The sequence below is a fragment of the Gorilla gorilla genome, chromosome 23, assembly GCF_029281585.2.
Source record: "Gorilla gorilla gorilla isolate KB3781 chromosome 23, NHGRI_mGorGor1-v2.1_pri, whole genome shotgun sequence".
Classification (NCBI taxonomy): domain Eukaryota; kingdom Metazoa; phylum Chordata; class Mammalia; order Primates; family Hominidae; genus Gorilla; species Gorilla gorilla.
Window position 1 is genome coordinate 23,381,121 of NC_086018.1, and position 17,301 is coordinate 23,398,421.

At 53.3% G+C, this 17,301-nt stretch overlaps 1 protein-coding gene and 1 pseudogene across 3 annotated transcripts in view; both read left to right on the forward strand.

Moving 5' to 3' along the window:
• LOC101140402 (immunoglobulin lambda-like polypeptide 1) overlaps window positions 1-17,301 on the forward strand; it is a 41,804-nt gene that overhangs the window by 10,646 nt on the left and 13,857 nt on the right. The window lies entirely within an intron of this gene.
• LOC115931966 (atrophin-1-like) lies at window positions 5,286-10,981 on the forward strand (annotated as a pseudogene).

The window sequence follows — 17,301 nt, forward strand, 5'->3', positions numbered from 1 at the left end:
ACAAAGGGTATGTGCACTTAATTTTGATAGAGTGTATTAGTCAGAGTTCTGTCAACAAATAGAACTAATAGGAGATGTATACATATGTATATAGGTGTGTGTGTGTGTGTTTAGATTTATTATGAGGGATTGGTTCATGCAGTTTTGTAGGTTTCTTTATTTTGAGACAGAGTCTGGCTTTGTCTCCCCGGCAGGTGTGCAGTGGCACAATCTCAGCTCACTGCAACCTCTGTCTCCCTGGTTCAAGCGATTCTCCTGCCTCAGCCTCCCGAGTAGCTGGGATTACAGGCACCCACACCAGGCCCAGCTAATTTTTTTCTATCTTTAGTAGAGACGGGGCTTTCACCATGTTGATCAGGTTGGTCTTGAACTCCTGACCTCAAGTGATTCACCCGTCTCGGCCTCCCGAAGTGCTGGGATTACTGAGCCCAGCCAGGCGTGAGCCACTGTGCCTGGCCAGGTTCATGCAATTTTGGAGGCCAAGAAGTCCCACGGTTTGCTATCTGTTAGCTGGGGATCCAGGAAAGCTGGTGGTGTAGTTCTAGTCCAAGTCCTAAGGCACAAGAACCAGGAACGCTGATAGCTGAGGGCAGGAGAAGAAGGGTGTCTCAGCTAAGGCAGAAAATGAGCTTTCCTTTCCTCCACCTTTTTGGTCTATTCAAGCCCCAAGCCTTCAGTGGATTGGTTGATGTCTGCCCACATTGGTAAAGGGGCATCTTCTTTAGTCTACCAATTCAAAGGTTAATCTCTTCCAGAAACAACTCACAGACATACCCAGAAATAATGTTTTATCAGCTATGGAGACATCCCCTAGCCCAGTCAAATTGACATGTAAAATTAACCAGCACAGAGATACTGCCAAATACCTACACATTAGTGGGATGCTCGTTTTCTTCTACCTTTACACCATTATCAAATTTTTTTTTTTTTTTTGAGATGGAGTCTTGCTCTGTTGTTCAGGCTGGAGTGCAGTGGCGTGATCTCAGCTCACTGCAATCTCCACCTCCTGGGTTCGAGCAATCCTGCCTCAGCCTCCTGAGTAGCTAGGATTACAGGCGCACGCCACAATACTCGGCAAATTTTTTTGTATTTTTGATAGACATGGTTTCACCATGTTGGCCAGGCTGGTCTTGAACTCCTGATCTCAAGTAATCCGTCCACCTTGGCCTCCCAAAATGCTGTGATTACAGGCGTGAGCCACTGTACCCGGCTTTTTCATTTCTTTTCTTTTCTTTGAGACGGGGTCTGCTGTGTGTCACCCACGCTGGAGCGCAGTAGCACAAACATGGCTCACCGTAATTTCTGCTTCCTGGGCTCAAGTGATCTTCCCACCTCAGCCTCCCAAGTAGCTGGGACTACAGGTGCCTGCCATCATGCCCCACTAATTTTTGTATTTTTTGTAGAGATGGGGGTTCCATCATGTTGTCCAGACTGATCTCGAACTCCTGAGCTCAAGTGGTCCACCTGCCTCGGTCTCCCAAAGTGCCAGGATTATAGGCATGAGCCACTGCACCTGACATTACCAATTTTTTAAAAACTTTATCTAATGGGTAAAAGTGATACCTTGTTATTATTTAAAATTTTCAATTGTAGTAAAATTTGTAGCTTCTTCAGTTCATAGACATGTATTCCTAGCAACTCTCATGGTAGAAGGGCCTTACTAAACAGATAAAAATAAATTGTGCAGTCATTTTGGGAAACTGAGGTGGGCAGATCACCAGAAGTCAGGAGTTCAAGACCAGCCTGGCCAACATGGTGAAACCCCATCTCTACTAAAAATACAAAAAATTACCCAGGCGTGGTGGTACGTACCGGTAGTCCCAGCTACTCAGGAGGCTGAGGCAGGAGAATTGCTTGAATTCGGGAGGTGGAGGCTGCAGTGAGCTGAGATTGCACCAGTGCACTCCAGCCTGGGCAACAGAGTGAGACTCCATGTAAAAGAAAAAAAAAAAAGAAGAAATTATGCAATCGTGGTATATGTCTGGGCCCTGCTCTTGGAACTCAGTTTTCACAAGTCCTATTATTGCAATCTGCAATCATCTTGCTTTTCAGCACTTGTGCAATGGGAAATTCAGTCAGGCTCTTGAGATAATGCAGGTGGGCAGTGATCTGTGAACCATAAATCACTGTGCAGATACTAGATGCTGTGTTTTTCTTAAACCTGAGGCATGAATTCCTAACTGATGTGGGGTTGCTGGCTCTGAATGCCCACTGTGCCCTGTTTCCCTGGAGACCAGTGTCTTTCTCCATCATTCTTTTTTTTTTTTTTTTTTTTTTTTTGAGACGAATTCTCCCTCTGTCGCCCAGGCTGTGGTGCAGTAACGTTATCTCAGCTCAGTGCAACCTCCGCCTCCCGGGTTCAAGCAATTCTCTTGCCTCAGCCTCCTGAGTAACGAGGATTACAGGTGCCTGCCACCACGCCTGGCTGATATTTGTCTTTTTAGTAGAGATGGGGTTTCACCATGTTGGCCAGGCTGTTCTCCAACTCCTGACCTCAAGTGATTCGCCTGCCTTGGCATCCCAAAGTGTTGGGATTACAGACGTGAGCCACACCCCCGGCCTCTCCATCATCCTTTATCTTCATGTGATTTATGAAAGAAACAGAAGTCAATCTAAGTCTCCCCTTGGATGAAGACTGAAGTTTCAAAAGAGTAGATGGCCTGCCCTCAGTGACTTAGAGGTGGAGCTGGGATGAGAGCTGAGCTCCAGGGGATTAGTACTGGGGCCGGATGGGTACTGTTTGGAGAGGGGAGGATCTGGGTCAGACCACCTAGCGCCTGCTTCTCTCAAGACATCTGTTTTCTGAACTTCCTGTAACTGCCTCATCCCCATGCCTGGGAAAGGAGCTTGTCTCATCTTTCAGCTCCCACCGGTGGCTATGAGGCCTGAGCTGCCCAAGCAGAGGAAACCACATTGTCCCTTCCCCCCGTCCTGCCCCAAGGGCCAGGGGACATAGTGGAGGGGCTGCTGCTGACAGGAGCCTGGACTGCCCTCTCCTCTGAGCCCAGCCAGCTTTCTTGGCTCTACCTGCCTCAAAAGCCCATAGAGGCCGGGCACCGTAACTCACTCCTGTAATCCCAGCACTTTGGGAGGCTGAGATGGGTGGATCACCTGAGGTCAGGAGTTCGACTAGCCTGGCCAACATGGCGAAACCCCGTCTCTACTAAAAATACAAAAATTAGCCAGGCGTGGTGATAGGCGCCTGTAATCCCACCTACTTGGGAGGCTGAGGCAGGAGAATCGCTTGAACCTGGGAGGTGGAAGTTGCAGTGAGCCAAGATCATGCCACTGCACTCCAGGCTGGGTGACAGAGAGGGACTCTTCTCAAGAAAACAAAGACGCTATCTTTCTCCTCTTTTCCTATGTTTGTCAGTTCTCTTCCCTGCTTTCCTGCAGGGGAGTTTCATTTTCCTGTACTCTCGAATGCCCTAGGCTTTCATCTCGTGCTTTAGCAGGGGAAGCCTCCTGGCAAGGTATCTTGTTGGGTTGACTTAGGTCTCCTGAACCAGTCCCCGCAGCCAGGAGCAGATGAGATGCCCTGGTTGGCCAGGCTTGGTCAGGTGCCCACTTCTGACCCTGGAGGCAGATTGAGTGCAGAGGTGTTCTTCTCAGAAGGAGGCCAGATGGAGGCAGGGCAGGCAGGACCCAAGGTGTCCACCAGCATTTCCTGGCTGTGGGTGGGTGCCACTGGGGTGAGAGGCACTTGTGGCACTCTGGAGTGGCCATCCAGTGGGAAGCCAGCGGCCTGAAGCCACCCCGGAGCATGAACCCCACAATCCTAACTTCCCTGGGGCAGAAGTGAGGGTGGGGGGAAGCCTCCAGGCTCCTGCTGGGGGCTACTTGCTTTGGAGGAAGAGTCAGCCCCCAGCCCTGCACTGGCCCAGGACCCTGAAGCTGCTCCCACGCCTGTACTCCCAGGGGTTTGAGGCCCCTGTGGTATCCCCTGGTGTGAAGGAGTCAAGAAAACAGAAATCCTTGTGTCCTTGGTCCACAACCTGGGGTTGGCCCCTGGCACCTCAGCACAGAGTCTGGGACCTTCACAGTGGTAGCAGGCCCCAGAGAGGAAACTTCAGGGAGGGTTGGCGGGAGAGAGGCCAATGGCACCAGCTGGGCCGTTTTTTTCCCTTTCTCCACTGCCTGAGAGTAGGCAGGGCCTGGGTCCCTATCTGTGCCCACCCATCCCAGTGTCTGTTGTAGTGTATGGGCCACATCCCTTTGAGAGGCTGCCATTAGTAAGTGCCTGCTGTGTACTAGGCGTGGCCAGCACCAGTGCATGCAGAGATGAGCACTAGCCCTGTGGTATGAGGCAGGACACGCTAGCCCTGTTGGCGTGAGGACTAGTACCCAAGCATGTAGAGATGAGGACGAGCCCTGCGGTTCAGCTGGGAAGACAAATACACCCGCACATGGGTACCACTCACCCACCCCACACTGCCAGTGTGAAGCATGGCACTGCTCTGACCTCTGTGTAGACACTTGGGGGGGGTGGGGCTGACAGGTACAGATCTGTGCCTGTGTTTGTGTACATGCGAATGCCCCTTGCAGTGTGCGTGCAGTGTGAGTATGTTGATGAGTGCCTGTGAGCACAAGCCTGCATTCTGTGCGTGTGTCCAGTGGGGATTTGTCAGTATATGAGCAGTGTGTGCAGGTGTCTCTGTTGAAGCCTATACGCAGTCGCATGTGAGTGTGCATTATGCACGAGTGTGCAGCGCTGTGCTTAGGTGTGTACAGGTGTCTAATGATATGTATGTCCGCATGCAGATATATGTGTGTACCTGGGTGTCCTGTGCATGTGTGTGCCCATGTGTGCGTCCCATGTGCCCCTGTGCCCACACGTGTGCATGTACCCTTACATCCATGTGTGCTAGTGGAATGACGTGTGTGGCTGGTTCCTGGCATGTGCCGAGCCATGGTGGAGCAGGCAGGCAAAGGTTCCTGTCTCAGGCAGCCCTCGGGAGTGGGTGTGAAGGGCCCCAGTGCTCAGGCGCCCTTGAGGCTTCCAGCTGGATTTTTCTGTCACTCCTGGGCATGGCTGCGGGAATCCTTGGGGTGCCTTTGGGTCCCAGGAAGCTGGGGCTGTGTGGGCCGGGCTGCTAACTGGGGCTGTGGAGCAGTCTGCCATCTGAGCCGTTTCTACAGCTGTGAGTTCCTCTGGGTGTGGGGAAGCTGCCTTCCACAACCTCCTCGGCCTATCTTGATGCCTCCTGGAATGCAGGACACACCTCCCAGCCCTGCAGCCTCACCCACAGGAAGCTCAGGTTGGGGCAGGTGAAGAGGGAGGTGCCATGCCGGACACCCCGCTGTACCATGGCCCTCTTGCGGACAGCCCCGGGGACATCGCTGGGACCCAGGGTTCTGCAGCCACAACCATGTTTGGCCAGAAGCACAGCGTCTCCTTTGGGGGCTTCGGATGGTGGGTGCCAGGCGGGAGAGTGGTCGAATAATGGGAGAGAACTTAGAAGTGAAGTCTCGTTAAGTGCATTGGTGGCCAGGGGAACAGAGGAGCTCGGGCTGTGCCTGAGAGCTGGGTCTGCCGATGCCCTGGTAAGTCGAGATGCAGGATCCTGGTCGGGACATCAGAGACTGTAAGCCTTCCCCCACTGTCCCTGGGCACGATCTGCTGGCAAATCCCAGAGGTCTGCACCTTGTGTGACTGCAGTTAAATGTGTGTGTCTGTGTGTCCGCAGGTTCTCGTGTGCGTGTGTGTGCGTGTGTGTGTGTGTGTGTGTCTGAGCCTGTGTGTGCAGGCCTGTGTATGTGGCTGTGACTGCCAGTCTGTGACCACGTGTGAGGTGTATGCATGTGGACACCCATGCACTGTGTCTGAGCAGCTGCCTGTCTGCACCTCTGGCCTTCTGCATCTGTGTGTGCTCATGTCTGTGTGTATGCATGTGTGATGCTCCTAGTCTATGCCATAGGTGTGGCCTTGTGGTGGGGGAGTCTGTGACCTGCTAGACGTCTGGTCTGCCCGCTCTCTTGGGGGTGGGTTGTGAGAGGAGGTCTCCCACCTGCACCCCAGGCAGTCCACCCTAGCTGTGTCCTAGCCTGAGCAGCTTCATCTGTCCCCAGCCTCCTGTCTGTCCTTCTGGCCACTCTTGCCTCTGAGCTTCTGTCTGGGACAAGGAATGTGATCTTTCCTCCCCGGGGGACAGAAAGTAGGCACATGGAAGCCAAAGGTTTGTCTCTGGTTCCCAGCACTGGCAGTTTCTCCGCAGCTGGCGAACAGAGTCTGGTGGTTTTCATGATCGGTTTCCTTTCAGCTCCTGGGCTGGGGGCATTGTCAGACTGGGAGAGGGTTCTAAGGGAGGTGGCCAGGGGTGGCCCGGTGTGGAAAATGGTGGACTAATGGGGATGGCACAAAGGGCGAGGGAGAGAGGGGCTGTGTTCCTCAGTAATTTTTTGCTTCCAAGTGTGTGTGGCTTTTTATTTCCTCCTTCCTCCTCTTCAAAAGCACTTTGCCATCCATCCTCTGGCAGGGAGGGACCATGGGCACCGTATATTTGGCAGACAGGTTGGTGCGGATGAGAAGATGGCACAGTGTGGCTTGTGTCTGATCTCGGGCCCTCCCTGATGCCTGGGCCTGGGAGCTGCTGCCCCGAAGGTAGGGGCCAGTGTCTGGGAGGCAGCGGAGGAGTTGGCTTCTGGTTGGGAGGGGTGCATGTGTCTGGGCTGGGAGCCGTGCAGGGCAGGACACAGCAATGAGACTGTGCCCTCCAAGGCCCACCTTTCTCTGGGAGGTGTGGAGCAGATGAAAGGCTTGTCTTCACAAAGCTCCCTGAGGATGGGTCCGGGTCTGAGCCTAGCTTCATTCCATGTGAAGCCCCACTGTGTTGAGACCCACTGCTCCAGAGTCCAAGGCAAAGCCGGGCCTGAGGTTTGAATCTGGGCAGGTGAGGGGTAAGACAGCAGTGTGGCTGGCCAGGGCTGCCTTCAAGGCAAAGCCGAAGGTGGAGGAAGAGCCCTAGGATGTCCCAGAGGTCCCCATGTGCTGACTCAGTGTCCACTGGACTGTGGGTTCCAGGAGGGCAGGTCCTGCCCCATCACATTCATGTGGAAGCCTGGGATGTCACACAGGCTCAGTCGATGCTTGTGGACTGGACTCATTGAGGTCTTTTGTACACAGCAGTTGTCTGTTTGGGGCCCATTGAGGTTGAAGGGGTGGCAGGGCCTTCCGGGCATGGAAGGTTAGGGCATGGTTCGTGGACCGGGGCTGCTGTGACCGTGGTGCCTGTGGACGTTGTGGTGGGCAGGGCTGACCAGACAGAGCTCAGAGGTCCATGCCCAGGAGCCCAGGTTCCACCGCTGACTCCACCTTGACCATTGAGGAACTGGAATGGGACACTTCCTCTCTCTGGATCTCAGTTTCCCCATGTGTCAGTGGGGGATTTCTGCCTTACCCACAACAGAGAGCTGTTGTAAGAATTAAGAGATTCCTTGAGAAAATGTAAAACCTAAGTACCTACTGTTAGGGGTTGCCACTGGGCGGCTCTGGGTTACACGCATTAGAGCAGAGGCTGGGGCTCTGAGTCCTGCTCAGATCTGGGGGTCTGTGGGTTAAATGGGGGAAGAGGAGGGTCTGCATCCCAAAGCGGGTAGGGATTCCAGGGTGAGACTCTCAGGGACCAGTAGTGGAAGTCCCAAGGAAGGGACTCAAGAGGGCATGTGAGGAAGAAACTGGGAGAGATGTGGGCCAGGCCCCTCGGGGTGCCACTTGCTTTGCTGTTGGAACTGAGATCAGAAGGTGCTGGGAGTTTACTCAGAGTGAAAGGACCCCGCCCTTAGCTCAGAGCCTTAGGGTGATTTGTGGTTTGGCCCAGCTCTGTGTCCGACTCCTCTCCTCTCCTCCCCTCCCCTCCCCTCCCCCCTTCCCCCCCCCCCCCCCTCCGGCCCCGGCCCTGCCCTGCCTTGCCCAAGTTGTGCGTGTAGGAAGCTTGAGGCATAGCTGAGCTGGTCAGACAAGGGTGCTGGAAAGAGTCTCCAGGGTTTCCAGCATCCTGGAGCTAGTGGCAATTTTAGTGAAGCTGATAGTGATGGCGACGCTGATGATAGCATTGGTGACATCGACAGTGATAGTGGCACGAGTAGTGATGTGACAAAGGCAGCATCAGTGCTGGTGGCAGTGCTGATGACAGTGGTGGTCATGACCCTTCCACAAGAGGAGATGCTGACAGTGGGAGTACTCCGCCAGCAAAGCCGCCTACCACTGCAGTGGGTAGTGGGAACCTACCTTCTGCTCCACCACCAGCCAGCTTCCCCCATGTGACCCCGAGCTTGCCTCCCCTACCTGCCCTGAGACCCCACAACAATACATCAGCCTTTCCCCCTGGCCTGGGGGCCCAACCACTACCTGGTCATCTGCCCTCTCCCCATACCATGGGGCAGGGTATGGGTGGACTTCCTCCTGGCCCAGAGAAGGGCCCGACTCTGGCTCCTTCACCCCACTCTCTGCCTCCTGCTTCCTCCTCTTCTGCCCCAGCTGCCACCATGAGGTTTTCTTATTCATCTTCTAGTAGTAGCCCTGCAGCAGCCTCCTCTTCCAGTTCTTCCTCCTCTTCCTCCCCGTACCCAGCTTCCTAGGCATTGCCCGGTTACCCCCATTCTTCCCCTCCTCCAACAAGCCTCTCTGTCTCCAATCAGCCCCCCAAGTATACTCAGCCTTCTCTCCCGTCCTAGGCTGTGTGGAGCCAAGGTCCCCCACCACCTCCTTCCTATGGCCGCCTCTTAGCCAACAGCAATGCCCATCCAGGCCCCTTCCCTCCCTCTACTGGGGCCCAGTCCACTGCCCACCCACCAGCCTCAACACATCACCATCACCACCAGCAACAACAGCAACAGCAGCACCAGCAGCACAGAAGCTCTGGGCCCCTCCTCCTGGAGCATTTCCCCACCCCCTGGAGGGCGGTAGTTCCCAGCACTCACACCCTTATGCCATGTCTGCCTCCCTGGGGTCTCTGAGGCCCGACCCACTAGGGCCAGCACACCTGCCCCACCTCACAGCTAGGTGTCCTATAGCCAAGCAGGCCCCGGTGGCCCACCAGTCTCTTCCTTTTCCAACTCTTCATCTTCCACTTCTCAAGGGTCCTACCCATGTTCACACCCCTCCCCTTCCCAGGGCCTTCAAGGGGCGCCCTACCCCTTCCCACCGGTGCCTATGGTTACTGCTTCTTCAGCTACCTTTTCCACTGTTATTGCCACCGTGGCTTCCTTGGCTGCAGGATACAAAACGGCCTCCCTACCTGTGCCCCCACTGTACGGAAAGAGAGCCCCGTCCCCATGGGCCTACAAGACAGCCACCCCATCCGGATACAAGCCTGGGTTGCCTGCCTCCTCCCAAACGGGGACCCCACCGGGCTATTGAGGCACCTCACTACCTGCAGGCCCAGGGACCTTCAACCTGGGCTCGCCCATCGTGGGACCTGGGCCCCTGCCACCTGTGGAGCCCTCAGGCCTGCCATCTCTGCCACCACCACCTGTGGCCCCTGCCTCAGGGCCTCCCCTGAGCACCATGCAGATCAAACAGGAGCTGGCTGAGGAGTATGAGAGCCCAGTGCCCCCAGCCCGCAGCCCCTCGCCCCCTCCCAAGGTGGTAGATGTGCCCAGGCATGCCAGTCAGCCTGCCAGGTTCAACAAACACCTGGATCGCGGCTTCAACTCGTGCATGCACAGTGACCTGTACTTCATGCTGCTGGAGGGCTCCAAGCTGGCCGAGAAGCAGACAGACCTGGTGGAGAAGGTGTGGTGGCGAGGCCAAGCAGCGCCCACGAAGAAAGAGCGCCTGCCTGCAGGAACGCGAGAAAGAGCACGAGCGTGAGAAAGAGCGCGAGCTCGAACGCAGCGTGAAGTTGACACAGGAGTTGGCACAGCGTGAAGTTGTGCTCCGGTGGAGTGCCTGTCTCTGGGCCCAGTGCCCCATTGTCCTCCATTTGAACCAGGCAGTGCAGTGGCTACAGTGCCCCCCTACCTGGGTCCTGACACTCCAGCCCCGCACACTCAGTGAATATGCCCAGCCTCATGTCATGTCTCCTGGCAATCACAACCATCCATTCTACGTTACTCTGGGGCCAGTGGACCTGGGGCTCCTGGGTTACAGCGTCCTGGCCCTGTACAGCAGTGATCCAGCTGCCTGGGAGAGGAAACAGGAAGCCCATGAATGAGATCTCCATGACTGCCTCAAGCCTGGCTTTGAGGTGCAGCCTAGAGCTGGAACCCCTACACGGGGTCCCTGGGCCGGACTTGGATCACTTTCCCTGACATGGGGGCCTGGCTCTGCAGCCTGGCCCACCTGGCCTGCACCCTTTCCTTTTTCATCCGAGCCTGGGGTTCATCTGAGCCTGGGGCCCCTGGAGCCAGAACGTCTAGTGCGGGCAGCTGGGACAGCCCTGTGGCCTGACATGTCCTATGCTTAGCAGCTGGCAGCTGAGAGACAGCATGCAGAAAGAGTGGCAGCCCTGGGCAATGACCCACTGGCTCAGCTGCAGATGCCCAGTGTGACTCCCCATCACCACCAGCACTCCCACTTCTACTTGCACCTTTGCCTGCACCAGCAAGATGCTATCCATGCAGTCTCTGCCTCGGTGCACTGTCTCACTGAACCCTTGGCCTCAGGATCTCACCCGACCCGGATCCCCTACCCAGCTGGGACTCTCTCTAACCACCTTCTTCCTCATCCTCTGCACGAGAACGAAGTTCTTTGTCACTAGCTCTTTGCTGCCCCTTACCGGGACCTGCCGGCCTCCCTTTCTGCCCCGATGTCAGTAGCTCATCAGCTGCAGGCCATGCATGCACAGTCAGCTGAGCTGCAGCGCTTGGCACTGGAACAGCAGCAGTGGCTGCATGCCCATCACCTGCTGCACAGTGTGCGGCTGCCTGCCCAGGAGGACTACTACAGTCACCTGAAGAAGGAAGGCGACAAGCCACTGTAGAACCTGCGATCAAGAGAGCACCATGGCTCCTACATTGGACCTTGGAGCACCCCCCACACTCCCCCCACCCTGCCCTTGGCCTGCCACCCAGAGCCAAGAGGGTGCTGCTCAGTTGCAGGGCCTCCGAAGCTGGACAGAGAGAGGGGGTGAGGGAGACACAGACAGAAGGCCAAGGCCTGGTGTGGTGTGCGGAGGTGGGGAGGAGGCGAGGGTAGGGACAGAAAGCGCACAGAATCTTGGACCAGGTCTCTCTTCTTGTCCCCCTGCTTTTCTCCTCCCTCATGCCCAATCCCCGTGGCCACCGCCCCTACCCCACCCCGTTGGTGTGATTATTTCATCTGTTAGATGTGGCTGTTTTGCGTAGCATCGTTTGCTACCCCTGACCCTCCCCGATCCCTGTGTGCGCGCCCCCTCTGCAATGTATGCTCCTTGTCCCTTCCCAACATTAATAATTTATATATAAATAATTATATGATGCTCTTAAAAGAACATCCCAACTAAAACCAACCAAACAAAAACATCCTCTCGACTTCCCAGGAACAAGAAAAAAACAGAGAGAGAAAGAAAGATAATTGTATTTCCTATCACTTTAATTTTTATGTGAAGTCCCAATCCTGTCAGTGACTTTCTGACATTCCCCACCTACTAGGACCTGACTAAACACCCCAGGGTGTGTGTGTGTGCATGTGTGTGGTCTCAGCCGCTCATCAAGTCATTTGTTGCCAGGTATGTCAGCATGGGCAGCCTGGCCCTGGGGCTTTCTGAGGCTTCCATGCCAGACTCAGGGTCAGGGAATTGCCTGCCTCAGTTTACCGTGTGTCTCTTGGTCCATCTGCCGAGGTCCTAAGCAGGCACAGCACTCTCCTAGAACCTCTGACCTCTCTCCGCTCACCACCTTCATTCCTTTCTCCTCTATGTTTCCGGCCAAACTGTTTTTTCTGCATCCTGATCCCCTTTTTCCTTTGAGACTTAACCAAAGTATAGCCGACTTCCAGCTGCATCCCTCCCTTGGGGCAGTGGGTACTGGCTAACCACCTGCTCCAATAGAGTGAATTGAAAAGGAGGGAAATTCTAGGAGGAAAAAAGCATTGTCCTCTAGCTCAAAACATTCTCCCGGCACATGTGAATTAGCTGATACATGGAAAATTTTTCCAATGAGTTGCCCTCCTTCTGAGGCAGCTTCTCTGGGTTGTCATTCCCCCATCTCAGCAGAAGGTTTTTCCTGCCTGGTCTCCCTCTGTCATGCCATTCAGTTGCCAGCACTGGTTGTGTATCCCCTGGATGCAGGTCCCTGGGGAAAGTACGGCCAGTCTTAAGGGTTGGCATAGAAAAGGGTCAAAATAAGAGGCTTCCCACTTTGGTTGGTTTTTCTCAGAAAGATGAGGCTGGGCAGTTAGCAGGGCCGGGATGGAGGACAGACTGTTCCTGCCCTTTCAGAGCTTTCAGTTTGTCTGTTGAGCTGATGCCAGGAGGCCAGGCATGGTGGCTCATGCCTGTAATCCCAGCACTTTGGGAGGCTGAGGCAGGCGGATTGCCTGAGGTGAGGAATTCAAGACTAGCCTGGCCAACATGGTGAAACCCCGACTCTACTAAAAATAGAAAAAATTAGCCGGGCACAGTGGCGGGCACCTGTAATCCCAGCTACTGTGGAGACTGAGGCAGGATACTTGCTTGAAACTGGGAGGCGGAGGTTGCAGTGAGCCGAGATCGTGCCACTGCACTCCAGCCTGGGCAATAAGAGTGAAACTCCATCTCAAAAAAAAAAAAAAAAAAAAAAGTTTAGAGCTGATACCAGAAGTACCATGGAGCAGTCCTGAAAGACTTACCTGCAGGAGGTGGCCTCTAAAGCAGCTCTTAAAGATGGGGCAGGACAGTGGGACCCCCATGTCTGTGCTGGCTTGGCATGGTGTGTGCATCAGTGCAGACACCATTCAATCTGGAGCTGTCAGGGCAAGTCACCCAGGGCAAGATGCGTGCCTTCTCCAGGCTTTAGGTTTCTATATCTTTTGTCCATTGGGCACAATAATGTCTGGCTTTCCTAGAGCTTTCTAGAGCATATTTGCATACTGAGTGAGATGCCAGGCATGAAGCAGAGTTACTAAGGTGTGTAGAGTGGTAAGAGTGTTCTTTTGGTGCTGTTTGGGGACATATAGTTCAATCTCAAAAGCATTTATCCAGGGAGGGTCTGTTTGTAAATACAATATTTGTAACCTGGAAGTGCACCAGTTACAGGGTAGAGTGAAAAGCTGGGAGCATGGGCCAGTGTTGAGATTGGGACCCCAGTGGGGTCTCTGGGTGATATCTGGGAAGGTGATATTGGGATGATGGCTTGGGACAGTGTGTAGCACTGTGTTTCTAGTTTTATTGTTTAAGATTCCTTTGATTGCAAGAAATGAAAACCCGGTGTCATCTGGTTAAGCAAAAGATGGAATTTATGGGAAAGAAAGCAGGGTGCCCCAGGGAGCCCAAGGGAGGAAGCAGAGCTGGAGCTCAGGAGCAGTTGAACCAGGAACTAGAAACCTGTTGCCATCAAAATCCCAGCTAGCTTCTTCGCAGACATTGATAAGCTGATCCTGAGATTCACATAGAAGTTCAAAGATAATCCTGAAAAAGAAGAACAAAGTTGGTGGACTCATTCTTTCTGATTTCAGAATGTATTGTGGCTGGGCGTGGTGGCTCACGCATATAATCCCAGCACTTTGGGAGGCTGAGGCAGGCAGATAGATCATTTGAGGTCAGGAGTTTGCGACCAGCCTGGCCAACGTGGTGAAAACCCAACTGTACTAAAAATATAAAAATTAGCCAGGCATGGTGGTGCACACCTGTAGTCCCAGTTACTTGGGAGGCTGAGGTAGGAGAATCACTTGAACCCAGGAGGTGGAGATTGCAGTGAGCTGAGATCACACCATTGTACTGCAGCTTGGGTGACACAGTGAGACAGACTCAAAAAAAAAAAAGTATTGCAAAGCTATGATAATTAAGATAGTGTGGTACTGACATGAAGATGGACAGACAGATTGATCCAGTAGAATTCAGAGTTCAGAAATAAGCCCTTGCATTTCTGGTGCATTGATGAGGCAGCCAAGTCCCCACCTTTGGGGCTCCTGAGTCACCAAGATGCCTCCTCCCTCTGCCGGGTGAGGCATTTCTCCTTCTGCAGCAGCTCACTGCATTCACTGCCGCGTAGCAGATACTCCTGGGCTGCATCCGATGCTCTCTGGTCGCCTTGGCTCCCTCCTCAGGGACCTGGTGTCCTTGACACCTCCCCAGGCGTCGTCCCTGAGGCATGCAGCTCTGATGATGGGGGTCTGGCCTCACCGTTATTAAGCATTGACTGTGTGCTAAGGCTTCATTGCACTGTTTTCCTGAGGCTTTGTAACCACCTTATGAAGCAGGTACCATTATTCTCTGCATTTTACAGATGAGAAAATGGAGACCCAGAGAGTTTAGGAAACTCATTCAAGGTCTTCAGTGAGGAAGTCATGGAGTTGGGATGTGAATCTGGGTGTGTGCTTTGTGGGTGGAGCTGAGTGGTTCTCAACACCTGCCTCCCACCCTACTTCCCCATTTTCTTTCCCTGATGTTCTCGGGCTGTGTATATAGAGTCTGTGGCCGTGGAACGTACCTGTGCCTCCACAACTCTGTGGGTGAGAAGGCCCCTGGTTTGCTGGGGCCCATCCCCCTGCTGGAGGCCCAGATTGAATGGGGTCTGTGGTACCTGGATGAGTTGGACACTCAGAAGCAAGGATTTACTTAACCGCAGTATAGGGGTAGAGGGGCCACGGAGCCACGCTGGAATACTGGAGAGGAGGTGGCAACAGTACCCTGCAGGAGAAGGAGGCTTGCGTGTGGGATATACCCCCAGGTTAACACATGGGCAAAATGTTACCCTTTCTGGGTCAGTTTCCCCGTCTATAAAATGGGAGGGTTGGTTTAGCATCCAGCCTGCTCTTTTCTATCCTTGACATTTTAGGAATTTGCATTAATGGCTTGGGTCCTTTAGATTTTCATCCTATCCCAGTTCTTGAGATACAGGTTCTGCCCTGAGGGTCCCTGGGGAAGCCACAGTTTAAAGCCCAAATGCATTTCCTTTGCTGATTGAGCCCAGCCAGCCAATTGCCTTGGGCTAGTTCAGGGGTTTTTTCTGCCAATCTCAAACCCAGGGTCAAGTTCTAAGAACTCGGTCCCTTGGGAGTCCTAGAATCTGGCAGTTGAGTGGGAAGAGGATTGACCTTGCAGACAGTTTCTGTCACCTACCCACACCACCTGAGAAATAACTTTATGATAGAAAGGACCATGTTGGTTGAGGTGGTGTCTCACACGTGTAATCCCAGCACTTTGGGAGGCCAGGGTGGGCAGATTGCTTGAGCCCAGGAGTTTAAGACCAGCTTGGGCAACCTGGCAAAACCCCATCTCTACAAAATATACAAAAACTAGCTGGGTGTGGTCTCAGTTACTAAGGAGGCTGAAGTGGGAGGATTGCTCGAGCCCAGGAGGTTGAGGCTGCAGGTAGCAGTGGTCGCATCACTGCACCCCAGCCTGGGTGACAGAGCGAGACCCCATCTGAAAAAGAAAGAAAGGTCCATCTCATCTGGGCCTCTGCCTCGGTTCCTACCCCATTCACTATGCCAGGGAATCCTTCACCATCCACCTGACCTTTATTTAAATTAAATTAAATTAAATTGGCTGAGCGTGGTGACTCATGCCTGAAATCCCAGCACTCTGGGAGGCCGAGACAGGTGGATCATCTGAGGTCAGGAGTTCGAGACCAGCCTGGCCAACATATCTAAACCCCGTTTCTACTAAAAATACAAAAATTAGCCAGGTATACTGGTGCAGGCCTGTAATCCTAGCTACTGGGGGGCTGAGGCAGGAGGATTTCTCAAACCCGGGAGGTAGAGGTTGCAGTGAGCCAGGTTCGTGCCACTGCACTCCAGCCTGGGTGACAAGAATGAAACTCTGTCTCAGAAAAAAAGAGAAAATAACCAACCTGCACAAAAATTAGAAGACTAGTACAATGAACACCTGTATGCATCTAGATTCACCACTTTTCACATTTTGCCCCAGGTATTCTTTCTCTAACTCTCTCTTTCTCTCTCTCTTTTCCTCTATAGTGACAGTAAGGTAGAGAAAGTAAGCTGCAGACGTCATGGCACTTCACATCTAAATCCTTCAGTAGATGTTGACCCCAAATAATGTCATTCTCTAACCTAACTGCAATACTATTATGTCACATGAGAACATTTATATTAATTTAATAATATAATCTATTATACAGTCCATATCTAAATGTCTCCAGTTGGCCCCTTATTGGAGTATGGACTGTATGTTAGATTACATTATTAACTTATTTTTTGTTTCGTGAGACGGAATTTCACTCTGTGGCCCAGGCTGGAGTGCAACGGAGCAATCTTGGCCCACTGCAGCCTCTGCCTCCCTGGTTCAAACGATTGTCCTGCCTCAGCCTCCCAAGTAGCTGGGATTACAGGCGCTTGCCACCATGCCTGGCTAATTTTTTTGTATTTTTAGTAGAGACAGGATTTTACCATGTTGGCCAGGCTGGTCTTGAACTCCTGACCTCAGGTGATCCGCCCGCCTCGGCTTCCCAAAGTGCTGGGATTACAGGCGTGAGCCACCGTGAACTTATTGTTAATGGTCGCTCATTGTACATGGCTGTCACATTTCTTTTGTCTCTTTAAATACAGAACAGAGCTGGATGTGGTGAACTGTAGTCCCAGTTATTCAGGAGGCTGAGGTGGGAGGATCATTTGAGCCCAGGAGTTTAAGGCTGCAGTGAGCTATGATCGCACCACTGCACTCCAGCCTGGGTGACAGAGTATGACCCTGTTTCCAAATAAATATAGAACAGCAGACTTGGCAAACCACTGGCGGGGTGTGTTGGTGCATCTGGGTGTGTTTGGTGTTAGGAGGTAGCTTCAGGGGCTCCTCCTGGGAAGATGTCCCATAACCCCTTTGGGGGGGTGCTCCCTGCAGGAGAATGAGTGGTGTGGCCGGCTCCCTTGCCTGAAGCTGTTATTTTGTTCCCTCTTGTGCTTCCTCCTTGCTCATGGGTAGAGGTCTCCTATGTTCACTAACTAGGTTACTAGTGACAGAAACCTCACTCAAACTGGCTTAAGAAAAAAAAAAGAAACCTAAAGGAAAAACAAAGTCCATGAAAACTTGTGTAATAGGTAAGGTTAAGAACACTGGCTTTGGCTGAGTGCGGTGGCTCAAGCCTGTAATCTCAGAACTTTGGGAGGCCAAGGCGGGTAGATCACCTGAGGTCAGGAGTTCAAGACCAGCCTGGCCAACATGGTGCGTGGTGGCAGGCACCTGCATTCTCAGCTACTCGAGAGGCTGAGGCACGAGAATCGCTTGA